This window comes from Artibeus jamaicensis, unplaced genomic scaffold (assembly GCF_021234435.1).
Source record: "Artibeus jamaicensis isolate MK-2021 breed Jamaican fruit bat unplaced genomic scaffold, CSHL_Jam_final contig_924, whole genome shotgun sequence".
Classification (NCBI taxonomy): Eukaryota; Metazoa; Chordata; class Mammalia; order Chiroptera; family Phyllostomidae; genus Artibeus; species Artibeus jamaicensis.
Window position 1 is genome coordinate 1934387 of NW_026522015.1, and position 24413 is coordinate 1958799.

Sequence of the window (24413 nt, forward strand, 5' to 3'; positions counted from 1 at the left end):
ATCTGTTATTTTTTATTTTTAGTCAAAGACTACTGTGCATTGTCACACACTTCATTTGGTTTAGCCATAAATATTCAGCCTGTATAGTTCAATGAAGGAGTTTTCCTATAATGTCTCTTGAGGAGCAAAATTTGGCATTAATTGCAGTTTAAAAAACCCAGAGTAGATGATGCATGAAACAGCCTTTGATAGATCTCGTCACCAGACTCTATTGATAAATTCTGCCAGAAGTGCATGGCACCAGTTCCATCTGCCACAGTGCTTTCCACTGGGTCTGGCTCCCAATCACAGCTTTGCCAATGGGATGACCTCTTTTAGTACCATTTCCACTCCAGTGCTGTATCAATTTTCTTCTCTTCATAGAAATAGCCTGTCCTTCCTATTTCCTCTATTTCTCCCCAAACTCCTTCAATAATTGTCAAAATCCCAGAGCCCAGAGGCCTCAATGGTCACTCTTGGACAACACTTGATTAAGAAGCCACCAAGTGGCAGCACCCTACGTCAGAATCTTGATCTCTGCGTGTCAGCTGCACACCATTAAGTGGTACTTGAAAGAGCATGCTTAAGTACATGGCTTTGTGGTGGGTTGTGCTGTTTTTCCATCCACTTCTCTGAACCTGTCTAAGGAAATACATTTTGATCTAAGAGCCTCTTCCAGGGTACAGACAATATCTGCAGGTTTCATGGCATTAAAATCCAAGCTGTCCTCCTCACTCCCCCCTGAATAGTTAAAATGGAGGCAAACATCTGTCCTGGAGGAGGCTTCTGCTCTTAAGGAAGTGACGCACTTTCCTAATCCATGAGAGAGAAAGAGAGGGAGAGGGAGAGGGAGAGAGATTTTTCATAAATGGAAGATGTAGGATTTTTAAAAGATTATGTGACATTCCAAAGACACACACTTTAAATAGAGCATTCCAACTGTGTGAATTTGTTATAGGATAACAACTAAATTGATCAGGCATTAAGTACATGCAAAGCATTTCCCTGAACAATAGCTTTTCTACATTCATTTCATTCTGTAGACTCAAGCAAAGCATTTTGATGGATCATAAGCCTTTTATGAACCCATGACCAGTATTTAGAAAAGCTGTAATCACTGCATGCTGACCTTTTTTTTCTTTAAAGAGTTTTAAAATTTATTTACTTTTATAGAGAGGGGAAGGAAGGGAGAAAGAGAGGGAGAGAAACATCAATGTGTGAGACATACATTGATCTGACCCACAACCCAGACATGTGTTCGATCTGACTGGGAATCGAACCTGCAAACTTTGGATCCGAACCTTTGGATCGGATCACAGGCTGGTGCTCAATCCACTGAGTCACATCAGCCAGGGCCACATGCTGACCTTTCATGATAATCACACTTCACTCCTCCTGGCTTCCAGCCCCAAAATGAATTCTAAAGGATAAAATTCAGAAATCTGGAACTACATGTACTAGGAATTATAACCAAAGTTTAACATAACCCTACTACATTTTAGCAATAAATTAACTAGTTAGATGTCATATTAAGTGGAACATATTCCTGTTTATTGTCACAGACTAGATATTGAACATAAGTGCCACTGTTGATATATTTGCTTTCTAGCCACAATATAATGGATGCCTCTTTTTAAAACAACAAAATTCACCTTATTCATGCTCTTCACATACATGGCTGCAACTTAATCACATTGACATGTCCCAAGGCTGGTACTGGAGAGAGCATTCTCAGATTAGAAGGCCTGGCTGCCTCCTCTGGCAGAGGCCATTTTCCATACCGATGTAGACAGCTCTCAAGCATTCCTTAGAATACAGGACAAAGAAAGAGATGACTGGAGACAAGCAAGATTTACCTCTGGCCATTGATTAAGGCTCAGTTTCCAATGTTCAATTCCTTTTCCTGGATATTTTTCCAGTATGACTGATATCTAGAAAGTTTCCTCCACTAATATCTCTGAACTGCAGAGGAGTGGTCCTACTTTATCCCCATAGGATATCATATCAGAACACAGTACTTCAACATCAGAGTAAGAAATAGTGTGTAGGTCTTTTCCTTATGTGATCACCTACAAATAGAGTCATGATGCTTTACAGAAATGTATTATGTTTATATATAGGTGCTCCTTAAATTTTCTCAATATTCTGATGAGTTAATCACAATCATGCTCCTTCCCTACTCAAAATTTTCTATCACCTCTCCTCTTACTACAAAGTAATGTCTAAGCTTTTTAGCCTGACATTCAGGGCTATTCAAGGAATAGACAGAACAATAAAGGAACAAAGTTGAAAAACATTACAATATTTTATCTGTGGCCAATTCACTTCTAGATTGTGGTCCTTGCAGTGTACAATTGCATTTCAATTCTGCCTCTGTCATTTTCCATTCATGTGACTTTGGAGAAACAACCCAATGTTTCTAAATATATAAGGAAAATGAGCTGCAGAAATATTAATTAGTTTCCCCAAGGTTACCTGGATGGGAAATGGCAGATGGGATTGGGATCCAGTCTGATTCCAGAGCTGAACTCCTTTAAGCTCCTGAGAGTCAAGTCACTGATGTTTACAGAGATTGGGACAGAGCAGAAGCTCAATACACGCTCATTGTTATAATAACTCCTTCTCCGACATGGCATCCAGAGTTAATGGCTCTGGTAATTGGCACCTCATGTATCTTGAATTAATGGTCAAATCAATACTTCCATATCTCTAATGAGAAAAATGAAACTTAGGGAGATTAAAGGGCCCGCATGGTTCTACTGGCAAAGCCAGGAACAGGACACAAGTGTTTTGATTCTTAGTCTACTGTTCTTGCCATGGCACTCACTAATCATATATTTAAAACTTATAATTAGGGAAAGATATCATTGAGAATAAAAGAATGAAGATTTAAACTTCCTAAAAGAAGAGATTTCTTGGAGAAAAATCCACCTGATTCCTCTACTGACAGGACTGACAAAATATCTATTGTCTTAAAAGTAACCTATTGCACTTTTAGAACAGAATCTTATAGTAAAATTCGTCTTTTCCTGTAGATGAGTAAAACCAAATTTTAGCAGGTAGGCTCGAAGGGGCTAGAAGCATATTTATGATAAATAGAGAGGAAATCTATTTTTATTGATTCAATCCTTAGGATACCAGAATGAAAGTAAATGTGTGTGCTTATGCATTATTCTCCTAACCATTTTCCCCATTTCAATGACCATCTTACTTGAAAATATGGGATGGGATGGGAGACCTAGAATTTATAGTAGATTTCTTAGCCCTGATAAGTATTGAATAATGGAAAGTCACAACCTAAAAAGTCAGATGTAGCCTTAGCCAAAACAAATATAATTTGTTAGGTTTTCTCCCCACTATTCTTTTCAGAAACTCATCTAACACTGAAAGTGAATATAGCCTTAAGTTTCAAAAGAGAAAGGAGAAGAAAGAGAATTTTCCCCTTCCTAGTGCTAAGATACCCAATTAAAATCTTGAGAATAAACCTCTTTCCCTATCAGTGTTTTCCTTTTCTATTAAGCAAATATTGATTTCCTCTCTCTTGCTTCTGATACAGGAGTCCAAATGACCATGGCCCTTTAGTTTGCTGCCTTCTTTGTGTACTGGTGACTGACAAGGCTGCATGTTTATGACTTGCTGTTGCTGCTGGGCACCCAACAGGGGGTGCTCACTGCATTATTTGGATGAAGGGGAAAAGATTTGATTAGAAACAACCCAGTTTTATTTTTCTTCAATTTCAATGCAAAACTAAAGACTGTAATTATCCTCAAACACAAAGATTTTGCAAATATGTTCAGAATCAGAGTGAAGGAATGCAGTGAAGGGGGACTAAGAGAGAGCCAGTATTTATACTTGGAACAGGACTGAGATTCTGTGGTATCAGGATCCCTGAAGAATTTGAGTCACTGATCATCAATTACATCTGAATTCTCTTGGCTAAATGACTTAATTTATTGGATAATTTATCAACTTCTTACTTTGTGTACCCAGAAACGGAGTGAATAGTGAGAAAGTATGTTCTAATTTTTCTTTTTCCCCTGTTACTCCTAGCACATCACTTAGCACTCAGTTTCCGCTCTACACATACAGAAGGCAAAATGCTGCTGGGTGTTCCCATGGACAGTTTCTTTTAGGAATAAACTTCATGGAGTCCAAATGGCAAATGAAAACAAGGCATTTTTTTAAATATAAAATTCTGAGGACAACCACACATTTTAAGGTTGAGGAAAAGCTGGAATGGTGTTAGGATTTGAAGTAGTTCTTACCTACTTTAAATTCAGATTGTTTGAATTTATAAAAGTCCTAAAATACATGTGGCATATTTAAATATTGTCTGGTTGTAATGTTTAAAAGATTAAGCTTAAAGATTAAACTTTGAAGGATAGTAAAAATAAGTTGCTTGAACATCAACAAATGCTAACAGAAACAAGTTATTTTCAATCATTTTCCTCTGATGACAGAGATGAGAAAGACCAGAAGCTCTCATTAGAAGAAAATATAGCATGTGGCAAGTCCTAAAAAATTTATTAGGATTTATTATCAAGAAATACCAAAAGTCACAGGTATATTTTGATATATTAAAAAAAACAATTAATATCACTGTCTTCTCATCAGAGTAGTTAATAAGTTTTCCTATAAGATTATTAAAGCCTTTGTTTTGATTTATACAGCCAAGGCTTCAGAAAGAGTAATGGTCTTGTTCATTATTCAACAAAAACCACAAGGAAAAATGTGCATCTTAGAAACATACTTTGTTTCCTTTTTCTGGAGCCCAAACAACTTCCAGCTAAAAGACATATTTTGATTAAGATAATATTTTTCCCTAATCAATATTTTTTACCTCTGGGTTATTACTTCCTTGAAGGCTTCTCTGCCTTTTTTTCTTTCTAAATTAATCCATGTAGTTTATGAGAAATCATCGACACTGCCATATGCTGCTGTTTACATTAAATCTTTCCCTTAATATTTACTGCTGGGTGGCAAGGCATGTCTCTAGCTTTTATGGTTTGGCATCAAATCTTGAAATGTGTATTTTATACTTAATTGGAATGGGGATAGGAGTGCAGGAGCAGAATTAACCATTAATAAAATAACACTCCTGTCGACCAACATTCACCAGTTTCCAACTTGGTTGGCAATATGTCTGAGCTCTCTTTGGTGTAAAACCATACCTGTTGGGGAGTGCTTGCTTTGTGTGTACACCTAGAATCATATACTATTAGATCTGCACCAAATTGTTCTAAAAGTATCTGAATGCTTACTCTGGATTTTTGTACTTACCTCACTGCAGACAGGTGGCAGGTGGTTCACAGACCAGCACTGCTTTCGATCTTGTCAGCCTCTTGTGTCCTTTGTTTTCCCACTCAGTAGCTAAGTGTCCCACCCTCACCTCACCCTAAAACATGTAACACACACACAGTGATGTAAGCCCTAAAATTAAGGTTCAATATTATGTGCTGCCTTGACATTTGGTAAAATTGGGATGGCCTTGAATGGCATAACCACCACGAGCCTCCCTCCCAACTCTTCCCACAAATGAGGTACTCTCCCAAATAAAGAACCAAGCACAATTTATACTTATTTCTTTTTTTTTTTACTGGTTTATTTTATTTTATTTTTTTTCTTTTTTTTTTAATTTTATTTAGTTACTTTTCAAGTACATTTTTTCCCTCCCCCCCCCGCCCGGTCTCCCCCCTCCCTCCCATTCCCCCCCCCCCAGTCCTCATCTCTGTGTCTTTCATACTTGTTCCTCAAAATCCCTCCCCCTTTTATACTTATTTCTTACTGCTAAGTTTCAGTTCCCTGTTGGTGCATGGAATTATTCAAACAAGCTAGTCACACACTCCCATGGGAACCAGAGGCAGGCACCCCATCCTCTTGATAACTATGAAGACTGCCTCTGACAAACCCTGGTTGCTCACTCTGCTCCTGAATGCGAACCTTTTGTGGCTCTGTGTGGTGTGTGGTATTATGCTTGCTGGATTGTGAGTATATGTAAATAATAAACTGCTGTTGATATCACCTGTCCAGTATTGGCTCATGTGTTCAGCTATCCCCCTAACCCTAGGATTGGGGATACCTCCCTCATCAATAAAGTAAATAGGATGCAGTTAAAACACATACACACATGTGTTTACACACATGCCCACACACACAGAGTTCCTGAGAAGAAAGAGGTTTACCCTAAGCCTAAATTCATTCTTAGGACAATGCCTTAGTAAAGTGCTCTAAATCAGCATTTGTCTTTTTAAATGAAGGGGGGAGAATCAGGATGAGGAACATGTGGATCTCCAGGTTGGGAATCAGAAGATCTAAGAATAAAATAGATAGTATCAGAGATGTCCTTGCATATCATTAGCTTTTTTTTTAAAGATTTTATTTATTTATTTTTAGAGGGAGGGGAAGAGAGGAAGAAAGAGAGGGAGAGAAATATCAATGTATGCTTGCCTCTCGTGTGTGCCCACCCTATTGGGTACCTAACTTGCAACCCAGGCATGTGTCCTGACTGGAAATTGAACTGGTGTCCCTTTGGTTTGCAGGCCCACTCAGTACACTGAGCCACACCAGCCAGGGAGCACATCATTATCTGTTAAAAAATGTACATACTTCCTCATTCCTTTGACAGAATCATTGTGTGGTCCAATGTGATATCGGATCTCATTTTTATAAAACGTTGTATGTATATTTTTAAAGGGGAGAATCTTAACATTGCTAGCTTACAGATGCTGATTTATTCTGCCCTGTTTTCCCAATGATGTATCCATGAAATTGAATAAAGGCATGTAGCATTGCAACCGCACTGCACTCAAGGAACGGCTAGTGTCTTGACAGGAGTAGAGTCTATGATGCTTTTGGTGAGAGGAGTCAGACAATTCTCCCTTGTTCCTCTCATTCTCTCCACCCTCATTTGTTCTCCATATATCCAATCTAAAAAAATGCAATTGTGGCAACATTTAACCTAAAATGTATGATTTTTACCATTTTAAGCAGTACTGTTAAGTGGGGTTAGGTGCATTCACATTGCTGTTTAACCTGCCTTCAGAACTCTCCATCTTGCAAAACTAGACCTCTATACTCATTAAACAACAACTCCCCTTCACTCCCTCCTCTCTATTCCCTGGAAACCACCATTCTACTTTCTATTTCTATGATTTTGACTACTTCAGATACCTCATATAAGTGCAATCACACAGTATTTGTTTTTTTTTTTTTTTTGGTGACTGGCATATTTCACAAACATAACAATGGTTCAAATTTCTTTCCTTTTTAAGGCTGAATAATATTCTGTTGTATGAATATACCACAGTTTGTTTACCTATTCATCTTTCAGTGGACACTTGGATTGTTTCCACATTTTGGTATTGCATATAATGCTGCTATAAACAGAGGGGTGCATATATTGTTTTGAATTGGTGTTTTAGGATTCCTAGGATGTATTTACAGAAGTGTGATTGCTGGTTCAAAAGGCAGTTTCATTTTTAATTTTTTGAGGAAACTCCACAGTGGCTGCACCAGTCTGCATTCCCATCAACAATGCACAAAGGTTCCCTTTTCTCCACATCCTCTCCAGCACCTGTCTGTGGATTTATTGGTGACAGCCATTCTGGCAGGTGTGAAGTGATATCTCATTGTGGTTTTAATTTGCATCTCTCTGATGATTAATAATGTTGAACATTTTTTTCATATGTCTATTGGCCATCTGTATGTCTTTTTTGGAGAAGTGTTTATTCAGATGCTTTGCCTATTTTTTAATTGGATTGTTTGTGTTTCTGGTTTTGAGTTGTGTAAGTTTTTTATATATTTTGGAAATTAACCCCTTATCAGATGTATCAGTACCAAACACATTTTCCCATATAGTGGGTTCCCTTTTCATTTTGTTAATGATTTCTTTTGTTGTGAAAAAGCTTTTTAGGTTGATATAGTCTCGTTTGATTATTTTCTCATTTGTTTATTTTTTCTTTTTTTTGTATATTTAAAAAATTTTTATTTACTTATTTTTCAAGTACAGATTTTTGTCTATTTCTCCCATCCCAGCCCCCCACCCCATGATTCCCACCTTCCTCTCATTTCCACCCCTCTTAGTTCTCATCCCTATGTTCCTCCTATTTGTTCCTCCAAACCCCTCTGCTTTTTCCCCCTTAAATTCTCTTCCCTCTCCCCTCTGGTCACTGTCCCCTTGTTCTCTATTTCAGTGTCTTTGTTTTTATTCTGCTTGCTTGTTTGTTTTGTTGTTTAGGTTCCTGTTAAAGGTGAGATCATATGGTATTTGTCTTTCAACACCTGGCATATTTCACTCAGCATAACGCTTTCCGGTTCCATCTACGTTGTTGCAAAGGGTAGTAGCACCTTCTTTCTCTTTGTTGCATAGAAATCCATTGTGTATATGTACCATAATTTTTTCATCCATTCATTTACTGACATGCACCTAGGTTGCTTCCAGCTCTTGGCTATTGTAAATTGTGCTGCTATGAACATTGTGGTGCATAGGTTCTTTGAAATTGATGTTTTAGGATTCTTAGGATATAATCCTAGCAGTGGAATTGCTGGGTCAAAAGGCAGGTCGATTTTTATTTTTCTGAGAAAATTCCATACTGTTTTCCATAATGGTTGTACCAGTCTGCAATCCCACCAACAGTGAACTAAGGACCCCTTTTCCCCACAACCTCTCCAACATTTGTTGTTTGTTGCTTTGTTTATGATAGCCATCCTGACTGGTATAAAGTGGTATCTCATTGTGGTTTTAATTTGCATCTCTCTGATAGTTAACGATATTGAGCATCTCTTCATGTGTCTCTGGATATTCAGTATGTCCTCCTTGGAGAAGTGTCTGTTCAAGTCCTTTTCACATTTTTTAATGGGGTTGGTTGTCTTCTTAGAGTGGAGTCGTGTAAGTTCTTTGTATATTTTGGAGATTAAACCCTTGTCTGAGGTATCGTTGGCAAATATGTTTTCCCATACAGTTGGTTGTCTTGCTAATTTAATACTGTTTTCTTTAGCCATGCAGAAGCTTTTAATTTTGATGAGATCCCACTTGTTTATTTTTTCCTTTATCTTCCTCGCTCTAGGGGACATATCAGTAAAAAAGTTGCTGCATGAAATATCTGAGATTTTCTTGCTGTTGTTCTCCTCTAGGACTTCAATGGTGTCATGGCTTATATTTAAGTCTTTTATCTATCTTGAATTTATTTTGGTATATGGTGTAAGTTGGTGCTCAAGTTTCATTTTTTTGCACGTAGCTGTCCATTTCTCCCAGCACCATTTGTTGAAGAGGCTATCTTTATTCCATTTTATGTTACTGCCCCCTTTGTCAAATATTAAATGACTGTAGAGAGTTGGGTTGATTTCTGGGCTCTCTGTTCTGTTCCATTGGTCTATGTGCCTGTTTTTATTCCAGTACCAGGCTGTTTTGTAATACAGTTTGATATCAGGTATTGTGATCCCTCCTACTTTGTTCTTCTTTCTCAGAAGTACAGCTGCTATTCGGGGTCATTTATGGTTGCATTTAAATTTTCCCAGTGTTTGTTCTATGTCTGTGAAATATGCCATTGGTACTTTAATAGGTATTGCATTGAATGCGTATATTGCTTTGGGTAGTATGGACATTTTGATGATGTTAATTCTTCCAATCCATGAACAAGGTATATGTTTCCATTTGTTTGTGTCTTCCTTGATTTCGTTCTTCAGGGCTGTGTAGTTTTCTGCATACAGGTTTTTTACCTCCTGATTAGGTTTATTCCCAGATATTTTATTTTTCTTTTTGCTATATCGAATGGGATTTTTTTCTTGATTTCTGCTTCTGCTGGTTCATTGTTGGTATACAAAAATGTCTTTGATTTTCGAATACTGACTTTGTAACCCACTGTTTTGCCAAATTCATTGATTAGTTCAGGCAGTTTTTGGGTAGAGTCTATAGGATTTTCCATGTACACTATCATGGGACAGGGACAGTTTTGTTTCCTCCTTTCCTATTTGAATGCCTTTTATTTTATTTTCTTGCCTGATCACTGTGGCTAAAACTTCCAATACTATATTGAATAGAAGTGGTGAAAGTGGACATCCTTGTCTTGTTCCTGATCTTAGTGGAAAAGATTTTTGTTTTTGCCCACTGAGTATGATGTTGGCTGTAGGTCTTTCATATATGGCCTATACTATATTGAGGAATGCTCCCTCTATTCCCACTTTTCTGAGTGTTTATATCATAAATGGGTGTTGTAACTTATCAAAAGCTTTTTCCGCGTCTATTGATATGATCATGTGGTGTTTGTCTTTGCTTTTGTTTATGTGATGTATTACATTTACTGATTTATGAATATTGAACCATCTTTGCATCCCTGGGATGAATCCCACTTGGTCATGGTGTGTGATCTTTTTGATATATTGTTGGATGCGATTTGCCAATATTTTGTTGAGGATTTTAGCATCTATGTTCATCAGGGATATTGGCCTGAAGTTTTCTTTCTTTGTTGTGTCTCTATCTGGTTTTGGAATTAAGATGATGCTGGCTTCATAAAAAGAATTTGGGAGTTTTTCATCCTTCTGGATTTTTTAGAGCAGTCTGTGGAGAATAGTGGTTAGCTCTTCCTTAAATGCTTTGTAGAATTCTCCTGTGAAACCATCTGGTCCGTGGCTTTTGTGTGATGGGAGTTTTTTGATTACTGCTTCAATTTCTTTTGCTGTTATTGGTGTGTTTAGATTTTCTGCTTCTTTTTCATTGAGTTTTGGAAGATTGTATTTTTCTAGAAATGTGTCCATTTCCCCTAGGTTTTCAAATTTCTTGGCATACAGTTCTTCATAGTAATTCCTTAGAATCCCTTCTATCTCTTCCGAGTCAGTATCTCTTCCGCGTCAGTTGTAATCTCTCCTCTTTCATTTCTGATTGTGTTTATTTGTGTCCTCTCTCTTCTTTTCTTGATGAGCCTACTTAAAGGCTTGTCTATTTTGTTTATCTTCTCAAAGAACCAACTCCTGGATTCATTGATCCCTAGGATTGTGCTTTTAGTCTCTATGCTATTTGGTTCTGCTCTGATCTTGGTTATTTCCTTCCCTCTACTTGCTCTGGGCTGTCTTTGTTGTTGTTCCTAGAGTTCTTTTAGGGGTAGGGTTAGGTCGTTTGTTTGAAATGTTTCTATCTTCTTTAGGAAGGCCTGTATTGCTATAAACTTCCCTCTCAGGACTGCCTTGGCTGTGTCCCATAAGTTTTAGGTTGTTGTGACATAATTTTCATTTGTTTCCAGAAACATTTTGATTTCTTCCCTAATTTCATTCTTGACCATTCGTTGTTTAATAGCATATCATTCAGTCTCCATGATTTTGGGTGTTTTGGGTTTTTTTCTTTGGTGTTGGTTTCCAATTTCAGTCCTTTGTGGTCAGAGAAGATGCTTGGTATGATTTCAATATTCTTGAATTTTTTGAGGCTTGTTTTGTGTAATATCATGTGGTCTATCTTTGAAAATGTTCTCTGTGAATTTGAAAAGAATGTGTATTTAGCTTCTTTGGGATGAAGGGCTCTATATATATTAGTTAAGTCCATTTCATCTAGGGTGTTGTTTAATGCCACAATATCTTTGTTGATATTTTGGTTGGAAGATCTGTCCATTTTTGATAGTGGGGTGATCAAATCCCCTACTATAATTGTGTTGCTGTCAATATCTTTCTTGAAGTCCTCTTAGATTTTCTTAATATATTTGGATGCCCCTATGTTTGGTACATATATATTTACGATGTAAATGTCTTCTTGGTGGATCCTTCCCTTAAGTATCATGAAGTGACCTCCTGGGTCTCACTTCATGGCCCTTTTATTAAAGTCTATTTTTTCTGATATGAGAATTGCTACCCCAGCTTTTTTTTCTTGTCCGTTTGCTTGGAAAGCTTGTTTCCAGCCTTTCACTTTTAGTCTGTGATGGTCTTTTGTTCTGAGGTGGGTCTCTTGTAGGCAGCATATGTGTGGGTCATGCTTTCTTACCCATTGAGCTATTCTGTGCCTTTTGATTGGAGCATTTAATCCATTTATGTTTAAGGTTATTATTGATAGGTACTTATTCATTGCCATTTTTGTACCTGTGTTCCTCTCTGTCTACCTCTTATCCTTCCTTTCCTTAAGGCAGTCCTTTTAGTATTTCTTGTAGGACTGGTTTGGTGGAGGCATATTCTTTTAGGCTTCTTTTGTCTTGGAAGCTCTTTATTTGGCCTTCTATCTTGATTGAGAGCCTTGCTGGGTAAAGTAGCCTTGGTTGTAGGCCTCTGGTTCTCATTACTTGGAATATTTCTTGCCATTCTCTTCTTGCTTGGAGTGTTTCCATTGAGAAGTCAGTAGCTAACCTTATTGGGGCTCCCTTGTATGTTACTTCTTTTTTCTCCCTTGCTGCCTTTAAGATTCTCTCTTTGTCTTGGAATTTTGCCATTTTGATGATGATGTGTCTTGAAGTGGGCCTCCTTGGGTTCCTCTTGATTGGGACTCTCTGTGATTCCTGGATTTGTGAGACTTTTTCTCTTATCAAATTAGGAAAATTTTCTCTTATTACTCGTTCAAATACATTTTCTATCCCTTGTTCTTCTTCTTCTCCTTCTGGTATTCCTATTATTCGAATATTATTACGTTTCATATTGTCTTGCATTTCTCTTAATCCCTCTTCTTTCTTTCTGAGCCTCTTTTCATTTTCTTGCTCTTTCTGTGAGATACTTTCTACCTTGTCCTCCAACTCACTAATCCTATCCTCCGCTTCATCAATCCTACTTTTGAAACTTTCTACTGTGTTCTTCAATTTGGAAATTGTATTCTTCATTTCCTCTTGTCCCTTGCTGATAGTTTCCACTTCCTTTTTCATGTTGATGTAGTTTTCAGAGAGATCATTATAGTTCCCCTGTAGTTTCTGGTAGTTCACTGTGAGCTCTTTGAACTTCGTAATAACCAGTGCTTTGAATTCACTGATAGTTGATTAGCCTCTATTTTATCTAATATTCTTTCTGAAGTTTCTGCTTTTTCTTTCATTTGGGGATTGTTTCTTTGTCTTCCCATTGTTTGAGACTCTTCTTGTCAGTCTCAGCTTCTAAAGTTGTTCTTTTCTGACTCCCTGGGTTTATGGTGTGAACTTCTGTGATATGATACCTGTGAAGTTCAGTGGTGCAGACTCCTTCAGGTATCTTGATGTTCTCCGTCTCCACCTACTTTCATGCTGGTCATCTCACTGGTCCCCGAGCTGGTTGCCTACCACTGCTGAGTGTCCTGGCTCCCTTAGCTGACTCCCTGGCGCCCAGGCCCATCTCTATGGTGGCGGCACACGGGCCTCTATTATCTTGTCTCCTGTACCTGACTCCCCAGCTCCCAGGCCCGTTTCTATGGCGGTAGCACAGGGGCGCATGTATCCCAGCTCCGGTAGCTAACTCTGCCACTGTCTGGTGTTTCAGCGTCAGTCACAATCTCTGGTCTTTTAATTTCATAAATGCTGGGTAACCGATGGTTTATTGTGCTAGAAAGTGGATTAATAACTACAAGGTTCTGAGGCAAGGTAAATATTACTCTAGGATTATATAACCAGACAGTTTTTAAAAAAATTATTGGCTAAAAAAATAAATTCTCTGGTCAGGGTAACACAAGGAATAAAACGATGTATTCAGCAGAGATTAAAATAATATCAAATGTTATGTGATAAAAATTGGAAAATATTATGTAATAAATTTTTTTTTCATCTTTAGAGGGGAAGGGAAGAAGAGAAGTAGAGAAATATCAATGTATAGTTGCCTCTCGTGTGTCCCCTGCTGGAAACTGGCCTTTAACTGCTGCATGTGCCCTGAGTGGGAATTGAACAGCCATCCTTCAGTTTGGAGACCCGCACTCCATCCACTGAGCTATACCAGCCAGGGCTATGTAATAAGTTTTTTTTTTTTTTAGAATAAGTATGATAGCAGTTTTATTCAATTAGTTCTTTTGTTTTGCTTTAATTTTTTAATTATTTTTATTTATTTATTTATTTTAAATTTTATTTAGTTATTTTTCAAGTACAGTTTTCTGTTTATTTCTCCCATCCCAGCCCACCCCTCCCCCATGCATCCCACCTCCCTCCCATTCATAAAATATATACTTTTCTTGGAGAAAAAAGTCTTCAAATTATTGCAAGTGGAAAGGGAAACTATGTGGAAGTAAACACCTGAATAGAAAGAAAAATAATTAAAATTCTGAATACAATATCAAAGAGTAATATTTTAAAAAACTTCAGAATCATTTAGTTTTACTGGAAAATTCCATTGCATCATAAATATTCCAGTGTATTACAGTAAAATGTAGGAAGCCATATACTCCATTTTTATAAGGTTATCTTGACTCAGATATGGAAACTTAATAAAACTAGCATGAACATATTGCAGTGATTTTAATATTTAATTGCATAAATTATAAATAATATTCTCCTGAAACAATAATGTAACAGGGTGCAGCCAGGAGGGGCCCCCCAAAAAAGGAGTTGGAATGAGGTCCAGAACTCATGGTGTCCAGGGAATATTAGAAAGACATATAAGATGTCCTCACCCCTTAACCCCCCCACACAGGTGTAAGTTGGGGGAAGGGACAAATGGAGCAGGGCCATTGAGAGCTGTTTTGCATAGCAACAGTTTTGCAACTAACCTCTGGAATGGTCATTTAACATATCTATAACCTTTAACTGGTTTCATAGATACGTTAAATAGCTGTGGCCATGCTTTGAGCCAGGGAGAAGGAAGTAACTTCCATCCAAAATGTAACTAGGGGCAGGTCCCCTGAGTTACAGCGCCTGTGTGAGAGCTTGGAGTTGATTGGCTCCAGAACATGGGGCCACACCTGCCCAGACTCATGATGGCATCCCAGTAAACTTGCAATAATACGGGAGTCCTGGCAGGTGTAAGCAATTGTGGGAGGAGTTGGAAATGGGGTTGCAAAGAAGGACTGGCCCGGAGGGATTTAAACCCAGATGCGGCAGCCAAAAAAAAAAAAAAAAAAAAGAGCCATGCAGTTTCAGCAGAGTAAGGATTCCCTCTTAGCAGGTGAGAGAGAGAGTCATGTGGTTTGGGGCAGAGTGAGGACCCCCTCTTGCCCAGGTAAAAGAGAGCCACACAGTTTTGGAAGAATGTAGACCCCTGCAGCCAGGAGGAGAGAAAGACATGCGCTTTTGGTGGAGTGTGGACCCCTGCAGCTCTGGTAGAAGAGGCCCACATGGCTTTGGAGTGTTCCCTTTGTCTGCATGGCCTGGGAAGTAGGAGAGACTTTGCCTGGAAAAATGGGTGCAAAGAACTCTTGCCAGTGGACCGTGAGAAGGTGCCTCATGACTTTGAATTAACTGGAGATCCTGCCTGGATGGTGACACAGCTCACAGTGCCAGTGGCCTGAAACATGGATGTGTGCTTCTTTTCCTGATTTATGGTACCTGGAGTTAGGACAGGGGGAGAAGGGAGCACCGTGGGCGTCTGTGGTTATCCTGAAGTACTTTGATATTTTTATGAGGGCATAGGGTCACTACTTTAAGTTTTTACAGATTTAAATAAACCTTTCCTTTCCTTTTCACAAATCTCTGGCACTGAGAGATGTCTTTCCAATTGGCAGCAGACAGAAGAGTCCAGTAGGTATTAGTATACCATCCTTGGGAGGGGCCCCCGTTTTCTGTAGCAGTTTTTGGCATCCCTCGGTGGGCCAAATATTGCCCCTCCTTGGACCTCTTCTTGGTAACAATAATACTACTTACATGTCATGAGGATTACATGAGATAATGTACATATAGCATTTAGAAACATTAAATCACTTAACAATTATTCAATAAATGGTAGCTATAGTCTTTAGCCATGCAGAAGCTTTTTATTTTGATGAGATCCCATTTGTTTACTCTTTCTTTTATCTTCCTTGCTCTAGGGGACATATCAGTAAAAATGTTGCTGTGTGGAATATCTGAGATTTTCTTGCCGATGTTCTCCTCTAGGACTTTAATGGTGTCATGGCTTATATTTAAGTCTTTTATCCACCTTGAATTTATTTTGGTGTATGGTGTAAGTTGGTGCTCAAGTTTCATTTTTTTGCACATAGCTGTCCAGTTCTCCCAATACAATTTGTTGAAGCAGATATATTTACTCCACCTCAGACAAAGGTTTAATCTCCAAAATATACAAAGAACTTACACGACTTCACTCTAAGAAGACAACCAACCCAATTAAAAAATGGGAAAAGGACTTACGGACACTTCTCCAAGGAGGACATACAGAACATCCAGAGACACATGAAGAGATGCTCAATATCGTTAACTATCAGAGAGATGCAAATTAAAACCACAATGAGATACCACTTTATACCAGTCAGGATGGCTATCATAAACAAAGCAACAAACAACAAATGTTGGAGAGGGTGTGGGGAAAAGGGGTCCTTAGTTCACTGTTGGTGGGGGTGCAGACTGGTACAACCATTATGGAAAACAGTATGGAATTTTCTCAGAAAAATAAAAATCGACCTGCCTTTTGACCCAGCAATTCCACTGCTAGGATTATATCCTAAGAATCCTAAAACATCAATATCAAAGAACCTATGCACCACAATGTTCATAGCAGCACAATTTACAATAGCTAAGAGCTGGAAGCAACCTAGGTGCCCATCAGTAAATGAATGGATCAACAAATTGTGGTACATATACACAATGGAATTCTATGCTGCAGAGAGAAAGAAGGAGCTACTACCCTTTGCAACAACATGGATGGAACTGGAAAGCATTATGCTGAGTGAAATAGGCCAGGTGCTGAAAGACAAATACCATATGATCTCACCTTTAACAGAAACCTAAACAACAAAACAAACAAGCAAGCAGAATAAAAACAAAGACACTGAAATAGAGAACAAGGGGACAGTGACCAGAGGGGAGAGGGAAGGGAATTTAAGGGGAAAGAAGGGGAGGGATTTGGAGGAACAAATAGGAGGGAACAACCCCTCTGAATGGGCATGCCTATAAATGTAACAAAGTAGACTGTTTAGGGTTTGTATAGCTCTAGTTTTAAGCACCACCTTATAGATGTATCAATGCTTATTTACACTGTCTTCACACAAGTTTATCACTAGTCTTGGTTTCAGTGACAGGTATTTTAAGGTAAATTATACAGGGAAAGAACCATATTGGTCCAATATTTTGGTTCCTTCTGCATCCAGGATGAATGTAGAAGGAACCTGAGCAGAATTAGGAAATCTGTGAGATAGAAAGGACTTTCTGAGGACAGAGTCCTTGGGGAAACATATATTTAATTTACCTCTTGTTGTCTTCTTTCATGATTTTTAAAAAAAGATGTGTGTTAATAAAGGGCTTGCAAACTCAAATGGTAAAAGGGGCCAGCAGTTGATAAAAATGAGTTGTTATGATTTTGTTAAATTAACATTTGTTAAGTGGAGTAGAGGATGTTGGATGGTGAGTTCACAGTTCAACATCCCATAAGAAAAACTGAGATAGAGAAGTTTATTACACACAGTTCCTAGAAGAAGTACACAGCCCAGCACAAGGGGCCACAAGGACAGGTCAAGGCAGACAAAGAAAGCAACAGGACTTGGGACTCCTGCCTTTATTATGGCCCACAGGTGGAGTAATTTGGAATTCCTGGACTAAGGTCAGAGTACTCAATTCAAACCAAGAGAGTAGGGTTTTTATCTAAGGGGTGCACAGAGATCGACCACAGGAGCTGTCACATCAAGAATTTACATTTGCTGGTGAGGGTGTGGAGAAAAGGGAACCCTAGTGCACTGTTGGTGGGAATGCAGACTGGTGCAGCCAACATGAAAACAGTATGTAATTTCTTTAAAAAACTAAAAATGGAATTGCCTTATGACCCAGTGATTCCACTGCTGGGACTATACCCTAAGAATCCTGAAACACCAATTCAAAAGAACTTATGCACCCTTGTGTTCATAGCAGCACAATTTATAATAGCTATGTATCAGAAACAGGCCAAGTGGCCATCAGTAGATGAGTGAATTAAAAAACTTGTACATTTACACAATGGAATACTACACAGCAGAAAAGAAAGAAGGAAGTCCTACCTTTTGCAATAGCATAGATGGAACTGAAGAGTATTACACTAAGTAAAGTAAGTCAGTCAGTGAAAGACAAATACCATATGACCTCACTTATAACTGAAATCTAATGAACAAAATAAAATAATGAGAAAAATACAACTAAAAACATGGGAATATGGAACAGACTGACAGCTGTAGAAAGAGAGGAGGAAGAGGGGAGTGGTGGAAAGAAGGGAAAAGAAGGAATATGTATAAATGATTCATGGACATGGACAACAGAGAGGGGATTGACTGTGGGAGAGAGGGTTGCACTGGGTGGAAGGAGGCAAGTGTAAAAAAAAAAGAAATTGGAATAACAGTAATAAAATAAATAATAAAAATTATAAAGTAAAAAATTTATTTTTAAATTAAAAAATAATTTACATCTGTGCCCCAGATAGTGTGGCTTGGTTGGTTGGAACATTGTCCCATAGCCAAAAGGTTGTGGGTTTGATTCCCAGTCAGAGCATATATCTAGGTTTTGGATTCAATTCCCAGTCCCTAAATAGATGATCATCTGTCCCAGGGTTTATCAGAGGCAACCAGTGGAAACTTCTCTTTCACACCAGTGTTTTTCTCTCTCTCTCCCTGTTTCTCCTTTCCTCTCTCTCTAAAAGCAGTGGAAAAAATGTCTTAGGGTGATGATAAGAAAAAGAATCTATATTTGCTTGTGAATGCCATGTACAGCATGCACTTATAGGAGAGGACCAGTATCTGTTCAGCATCATACAGGCTGGTTGGCCAAACAAAATGGATGTTGAGGCAGCAATACTGAAGCAGCTAAGCAAAACTCTGGACACGAGTGGGATGTCTGAACTCAGCCAATGATAACTGGATAGGGCTTGCTTCCCCTAATGGGGTTTATTAGCTCCTGTCTTCTGATACCATCCTGGTTGGAATACAGCCTAGTGGGGTCACTCAGTCAGTATTTTTATGAGAAATTGCCTGTTATTTAGATATGATGGTTACAAAGTAAAAAAAGAAAAAAAAACCAAAGATTGTGGGTAAAACAGGCAATGTCAGCAATGTATGCAGCCAGTGGCTCTCTAGTGTGTGACCCCTGCTTATAATCACATCAAGTTCCTTTCCCTGGTGAGACATTGCTGCCTGCTTAAATATTCTTGAGAAACAATAGTACTTCCTTCCTGGAGTTTTGATGCAGAACATCCTAGCTCTGAGAGAGTTTATGTGGTTAGTTCCTCAGTAAAATGAGGATACTAATACCTATCTCCTAAAATTTTTGTGAGGCCTGAACAGATTGGAATGTACAGATCTAACATGTTATATCTCTTTTGTTGAGAATCTTGACTCCAACTTCATAAATTGCATTACTTTCTCCCTTTTTTATTCACTGTGTTTATTCTTACCCTCTGCCTTTCTTCTGGCTGTGCCCCTAGTCTAGAAGGTTCTCTCTACCTCCTTTATCCACTCTAGATATCCTACAACAGGGGTATCAAACTCATTTTCACCGGTGGCCACATCAGCCTTACTGTTGCCTTCAAAGGGCCGAATGTAATTTTAGGACTGTACATGTAACTACTCCTTAACAGTTAAGTGAAATCTTGGTGCTGCTGCTGGGTAGAAGGAAAATGCCAGCTGGATAAAACAAGGCAGAGGGCCGGATTCAGCCCTTGGGCCTTGTGTTTGCCATCTGTGCCCTACCTACACGATCCAATTCACCTTGCTTTCTATAAGACATCCTCTTATCTTTGTTCCACCCCACGCTGATCTCTGTAATCTTATTTCACTATTTTCCCTTTTGTAACTGCAGTTCCAGTCACAAAGTACCACTGAATGAAGTTGTGAGTTTTTTCAACTACAATTAAGATTCCTCATGAACGGGTTTCAAGAACTACTATAAAGGACATGTGGAAAAAAACAAGGGGCAGTGTGGAAGCAAGGGAGGGAGGTAGGTTTGGCTGGGGTGGGGGCAAGTGGTGGGGGGGAAAATGCAGACTGTAATTGAACAACAATAAAATAATTTAAAAAATTCCTCATGAGTAAGGATGTAATTTTGATGCTTTTTTAATAGTCCATAAAGTTTAATGTAATATTTTCACAATAATGAGCATTAAAAATGTGATGAACAAAATAAGTTAGATGTTCATATCTGAAGAAAAAGGTAGTCTCTCAAGCTTTGTAGGTCAGATCGCCATAGTTACCACAAGAATGTACAAAGTAAAACAGGTTATTTGTAGAGTGCCTTGTAATGAGTCTTGTGCTTCCTTGACAATGAAGGGTGTTATTTATGGGCTGTTGGTACAGAGGCTAGGAAATACCAAATACATGCTAAATTGAAGCATATTGCTAGGATCCACATAAAATGTAACAGTAAAAATTACCTTAAAGTGACATAATAGACACAGACTTGTAAGGTTCAATGGTAACAAAATTTAAGATAAAACTTTTCTAAAGAAATCCATACTTGCAAGACAATCAGAACATGTCAACAGAGAGGGAGCCTTGGTCATCAGTGTTGTGCTCCATTATCAGTTATCATCCACATCATAGAGAAAAATGAGACAAAAACAGCATAACCTGGTGGCTTAATGTTTGATTTGTTGATTCATCTACTTAATACCCATGTTCACTAGGTGTGTGTGTGTGTGTGTGTGTGTGTGGCAGAAATATTTTTATTGTAAATAGTGAGGCCTCCTCCCATATATCCCCGACCAGGATGGCACTGTCCTTGGATGAGGTGGTCTTGTGGTGGAAGAGGCAGACAGCCCACCCTCTTCTAGCCCTGGGCCCCTTGCCCTGACACAAGCTCACTGAGCCTGCACTTCTCCTAGAAGTGGATGAGGGCATCTCACCACATTTACCAGCTTCCTCAGGATCTGCCCTTCAGCAACTGCCTTTAAGGGGATTTCATTCCGGTTCACATAGTTTCATACCTCCTGGTTCAGCTGCAAAAGTTTCTCCTCGAGGCTCAGCTCCTCCTCATCCACTAAGCTGTTTTTCTTCTGAATGAAGCGCAGCAGTTCTGGGGAACTGCTCTGGTTCCTCAAGGCCCAATCCAACCAACTTCATTCTGTAGGCCTCCAGCCTCAATCTCATTTAGTCTCTGCTAGATGGCTTGGGCCTTGCAGAATCTCTTCATCTCCTTCACCTTAGCATGGTGCAGCAGACTCCACTGATACATTGGGTGCTTGTTCATAGTTCTTGGTGAAGAGTGAAGGTCAGCAGGGTCTGTTCCACACCTAAGTCCAGAGCCACATCTTCTTCTTCTTCCTCTTCCTCTTCACTGAAGAAAGGTTTCCCTTCATTCTCTTTCTCCATGGCCTTAAGAACTTGAGGACTCTGGGTTGGCACTGCCCATCTCACAAAGCTGCCCACTAGGGCCTGGAGGGCCAAGTAAGAGCAGCTGTGAGGGGCATTGGTGGAGACTCCATTTTCTAGTCAAGGGTCAGATTAAGGAAGGACAACTGCTGGTGTTCTAGGTTAGAGAGGTGGACCAGCCAATAGGTAGACTGGCTAAGGCTTAGGACAGGACTGACCCCCTCCTGGTGGGCCATGGGAGTTGAGGGGCCTGACATTGTGTTATTTTCATCTGGTGTGGAGAGGTCCTGACCCTCAGGGCCTCTGCCATTGCCATCTTCTTTGTGGCCTGGCTCAGACAAGTGCTGGAAGCAATAGAAATGTCCATCCCCTGGGGGCTGTCTATAACCACTGAGCCACAATGTGGCCTCACAGACATGACAGCAGAAGCAGTCCAGATGGTAGAAGTAGCCACTACACACAGGCATTCCAGGACAAACAGGTTTTCTCTTCCTCACAAAATGCACACATGTCCTTGCCACCAGCCTCCTCGTATTGTAATGGGAGAGTCAGGTGGTACAGCAGACTCTGGAACAGGGGTCTCAGCCTCTATGTGCTGGTGTTGCTTCTTGCTACCTACATTCTCCATTTTCCTGGGCCTGGCTCCATTGCAGTGTCCTCTGCAGTTTGAGAAGAAATAGTACAGCAATAGAGTCCCTAGAGAGCCTTGGCTGACAGGGCGCACCCTTGAAGGAACTGTGAAAGTGGCTGAGGTAGGTGATGAGGCCCAATGGGTCACTTCCTGACACCACTGCTTCTTCGGACAGCATGGGTGATATGCTCAGCTTATGCTCTGCCATCTTCAGTGCCCAACCAATTGCTTCCAGAGCCCCTACCCTCTGCAGCATTGAGGGTTCCAGTAAGCCAGGCTGCAGCTGGTTTGCCAAAGCACCAGAGCCAGCCCATTAGTCCAGGAGGAAGAAAATTTTTGGAGACACGGACACGAGGGTACCTGGCTCTTGCTTCTGGCACCAGCATAGCAGTTCTTCCTGTGTGCTTATCAGCCTAATGTCAGGCTTTCCTGAATCAGTCTTGTTACTCTTCCTCCACACAGGTTCATTGGCAATCATGTCATGCAGAACTCACATCTGATTGGGGGACATGGCCTGGAGGTTCATGTTGGGGTAGGGAGTGGCTGGGTTGAGCCACTGGGCCATGTTGTGTTTTCCGGGATATCTGTGACAGGAGCTGGTACAGGCTTTCACACTCTGCCAACACTTCCAGGGGCCCAATGCTTTCCACCCACCACTTCACCATCCAGGTGGCATCAAAGACTGCCAAGAAGCCCCAGGCCACTCCAGTGCCCAAGATTCAGAAGGGCTCCAGAAGGCATTCTCCCACCAGCTCCAGCAGCAGGCAGATATTGTGCTTTTCCTGCCCACAAGCAAAGCTATCTGCCTACATTATACTTGTAAAGTCAAAAGTAGAGATGTCAAGCCATCCATGGGCATCTTGGGCAAACTCCAGCCTCCCAAGCTTGCCATGGGTGGTGATGTCAGCACTGCACAGGCAAAGCCCTGCAGAGCCTCAGGCTCCACATTGGCACTGCCAAAAAGTCAGTCAGTTTCTGGCCAGTGCTAATGTAGCATTCCCAGATGCATCAGGAATTGTTTCTTGGCTGCCATCACAAAGTAAACATTGTCCTTGCAGTATACAATGTTTTCCAGGTCCATGCCTGTGACTTTGAGCAGGATCTTGAAGAAGCTCTGGTTATAGATCCTGGCCACACTGCTGATCTTGGGCACCTGTGTCTCTTCCATGGTGCACTGTTCACATAGTTGACCATGATGCCAATAGAGAGTTTGCTGTGCATTTCTTACACTACAAAGCCTTCAAGGACAAATTTACCTTGAGCAGTGAAGATGAGGTTATCAAATTCATAACTGGCCAGTTGGGCAAGGGGATTGGGCTGGAGCTGGGCATACCAGCCACTCCCTTTTGGGGAGGAGATGGAGGCCAATGAAAGTGACACCCCAGTGGATTTCCGCCTTAGTATTAATGCCACTTTAAACAAGAACAACTAATGGTGTGGGATGCTAATGTAGTCCAGGGTGCCTATGCAGAAGTGCCTACAGAACTTCTTGGCACCAAGTGCCCCAAGGTCGTGGATGATGAAGGGCCAGAGGTGGTGCACATTGTATTGAGAGAACTTGGTTTACTTTTCCACTAGTACCACACAGGCCACCAGCAGTGGCCAGCTGCACAGCATCCCACAGACCACAGGTCTAGTGTCAACTACCAGGTACTTCACTCTGGTGGAGGCCCAGCCCTGCTGGTAGACAGACTGGCCTGTTCGCTTGTCCAGCTTGGCCCACAGACTTAGTGTTCCAGTAGTTGAACTGGGCCTTGATCTTATGTTACTAGGGTGGCCGCCACCAGGCTCCTGCCCCAGGGCTCAGCATAACCCCTGGAAGCTGCTCAGCACATTCTGACATAGCTGGGCCCACAGGAAGCTCTCAAAGTGGGCTTGTGCTGGGCTGGTGGAGGTGTGTGAGGCCATGGAGGCCCCTGATTTATATTAATGATTTAGTTAATGATTTACTCTGCCCATTTAACTGGGCAGAGTTAAATGGCTGAATCTGTATCACAAAGTCTGGAGAGAGGCTGAGCAGGATGGGAATCAGGGAAGACAGGCTGGAGGGCCAGGAGGGATTTTGGAGCACCCCTGATAGCATTTCCCCAGAATTGTACCCCCACACTCCATCCACACCCCATAGTGGGCAGGGGCGCACTAGGCAACTTTTTAATTTTGACTTGTCTTAGCATTAAGCTCTTTTATAAGACTTTCCTTGGTCATGTTAATGCCAGAATTTGGGTCCAAATGATCTTTGTTTCTCATCATAAATCAACAAACTGATAGTTCTGGTGCTCACTTAGTTTTTCAAACACTTTTGTTTTTCAAAATTTCCTCCAGCCTGATCACTCCTGCATACTAAGAAGAGTTTCTGATTTAGGTATTCCTCTGTGAGGCCCTGTCCTGATCTAGTCAACCTGTCTAATTTCACCTCTATCATGTCCATATTCAAACTTCTACATGACACACCAACATGACAATTTGAACAAATATAATCCATTT

The 24413-nt window shown here is 40.2% G+C and overlaps 1 pseudogene; it reads right to left on the bottom strand.

Moving 5' to 3' along the window:
• Window positions 1-20756: 20756 nt before the first annotated feature.
• On the bottom strand, window positions 20757-23837 carry LOC119044734 (F-actin-monooxygenase MICAL1-like; annotated as a pseudogene).
• Between the last annotated feature and the right edge of the window lie 576 nt (window positions 23838-24413).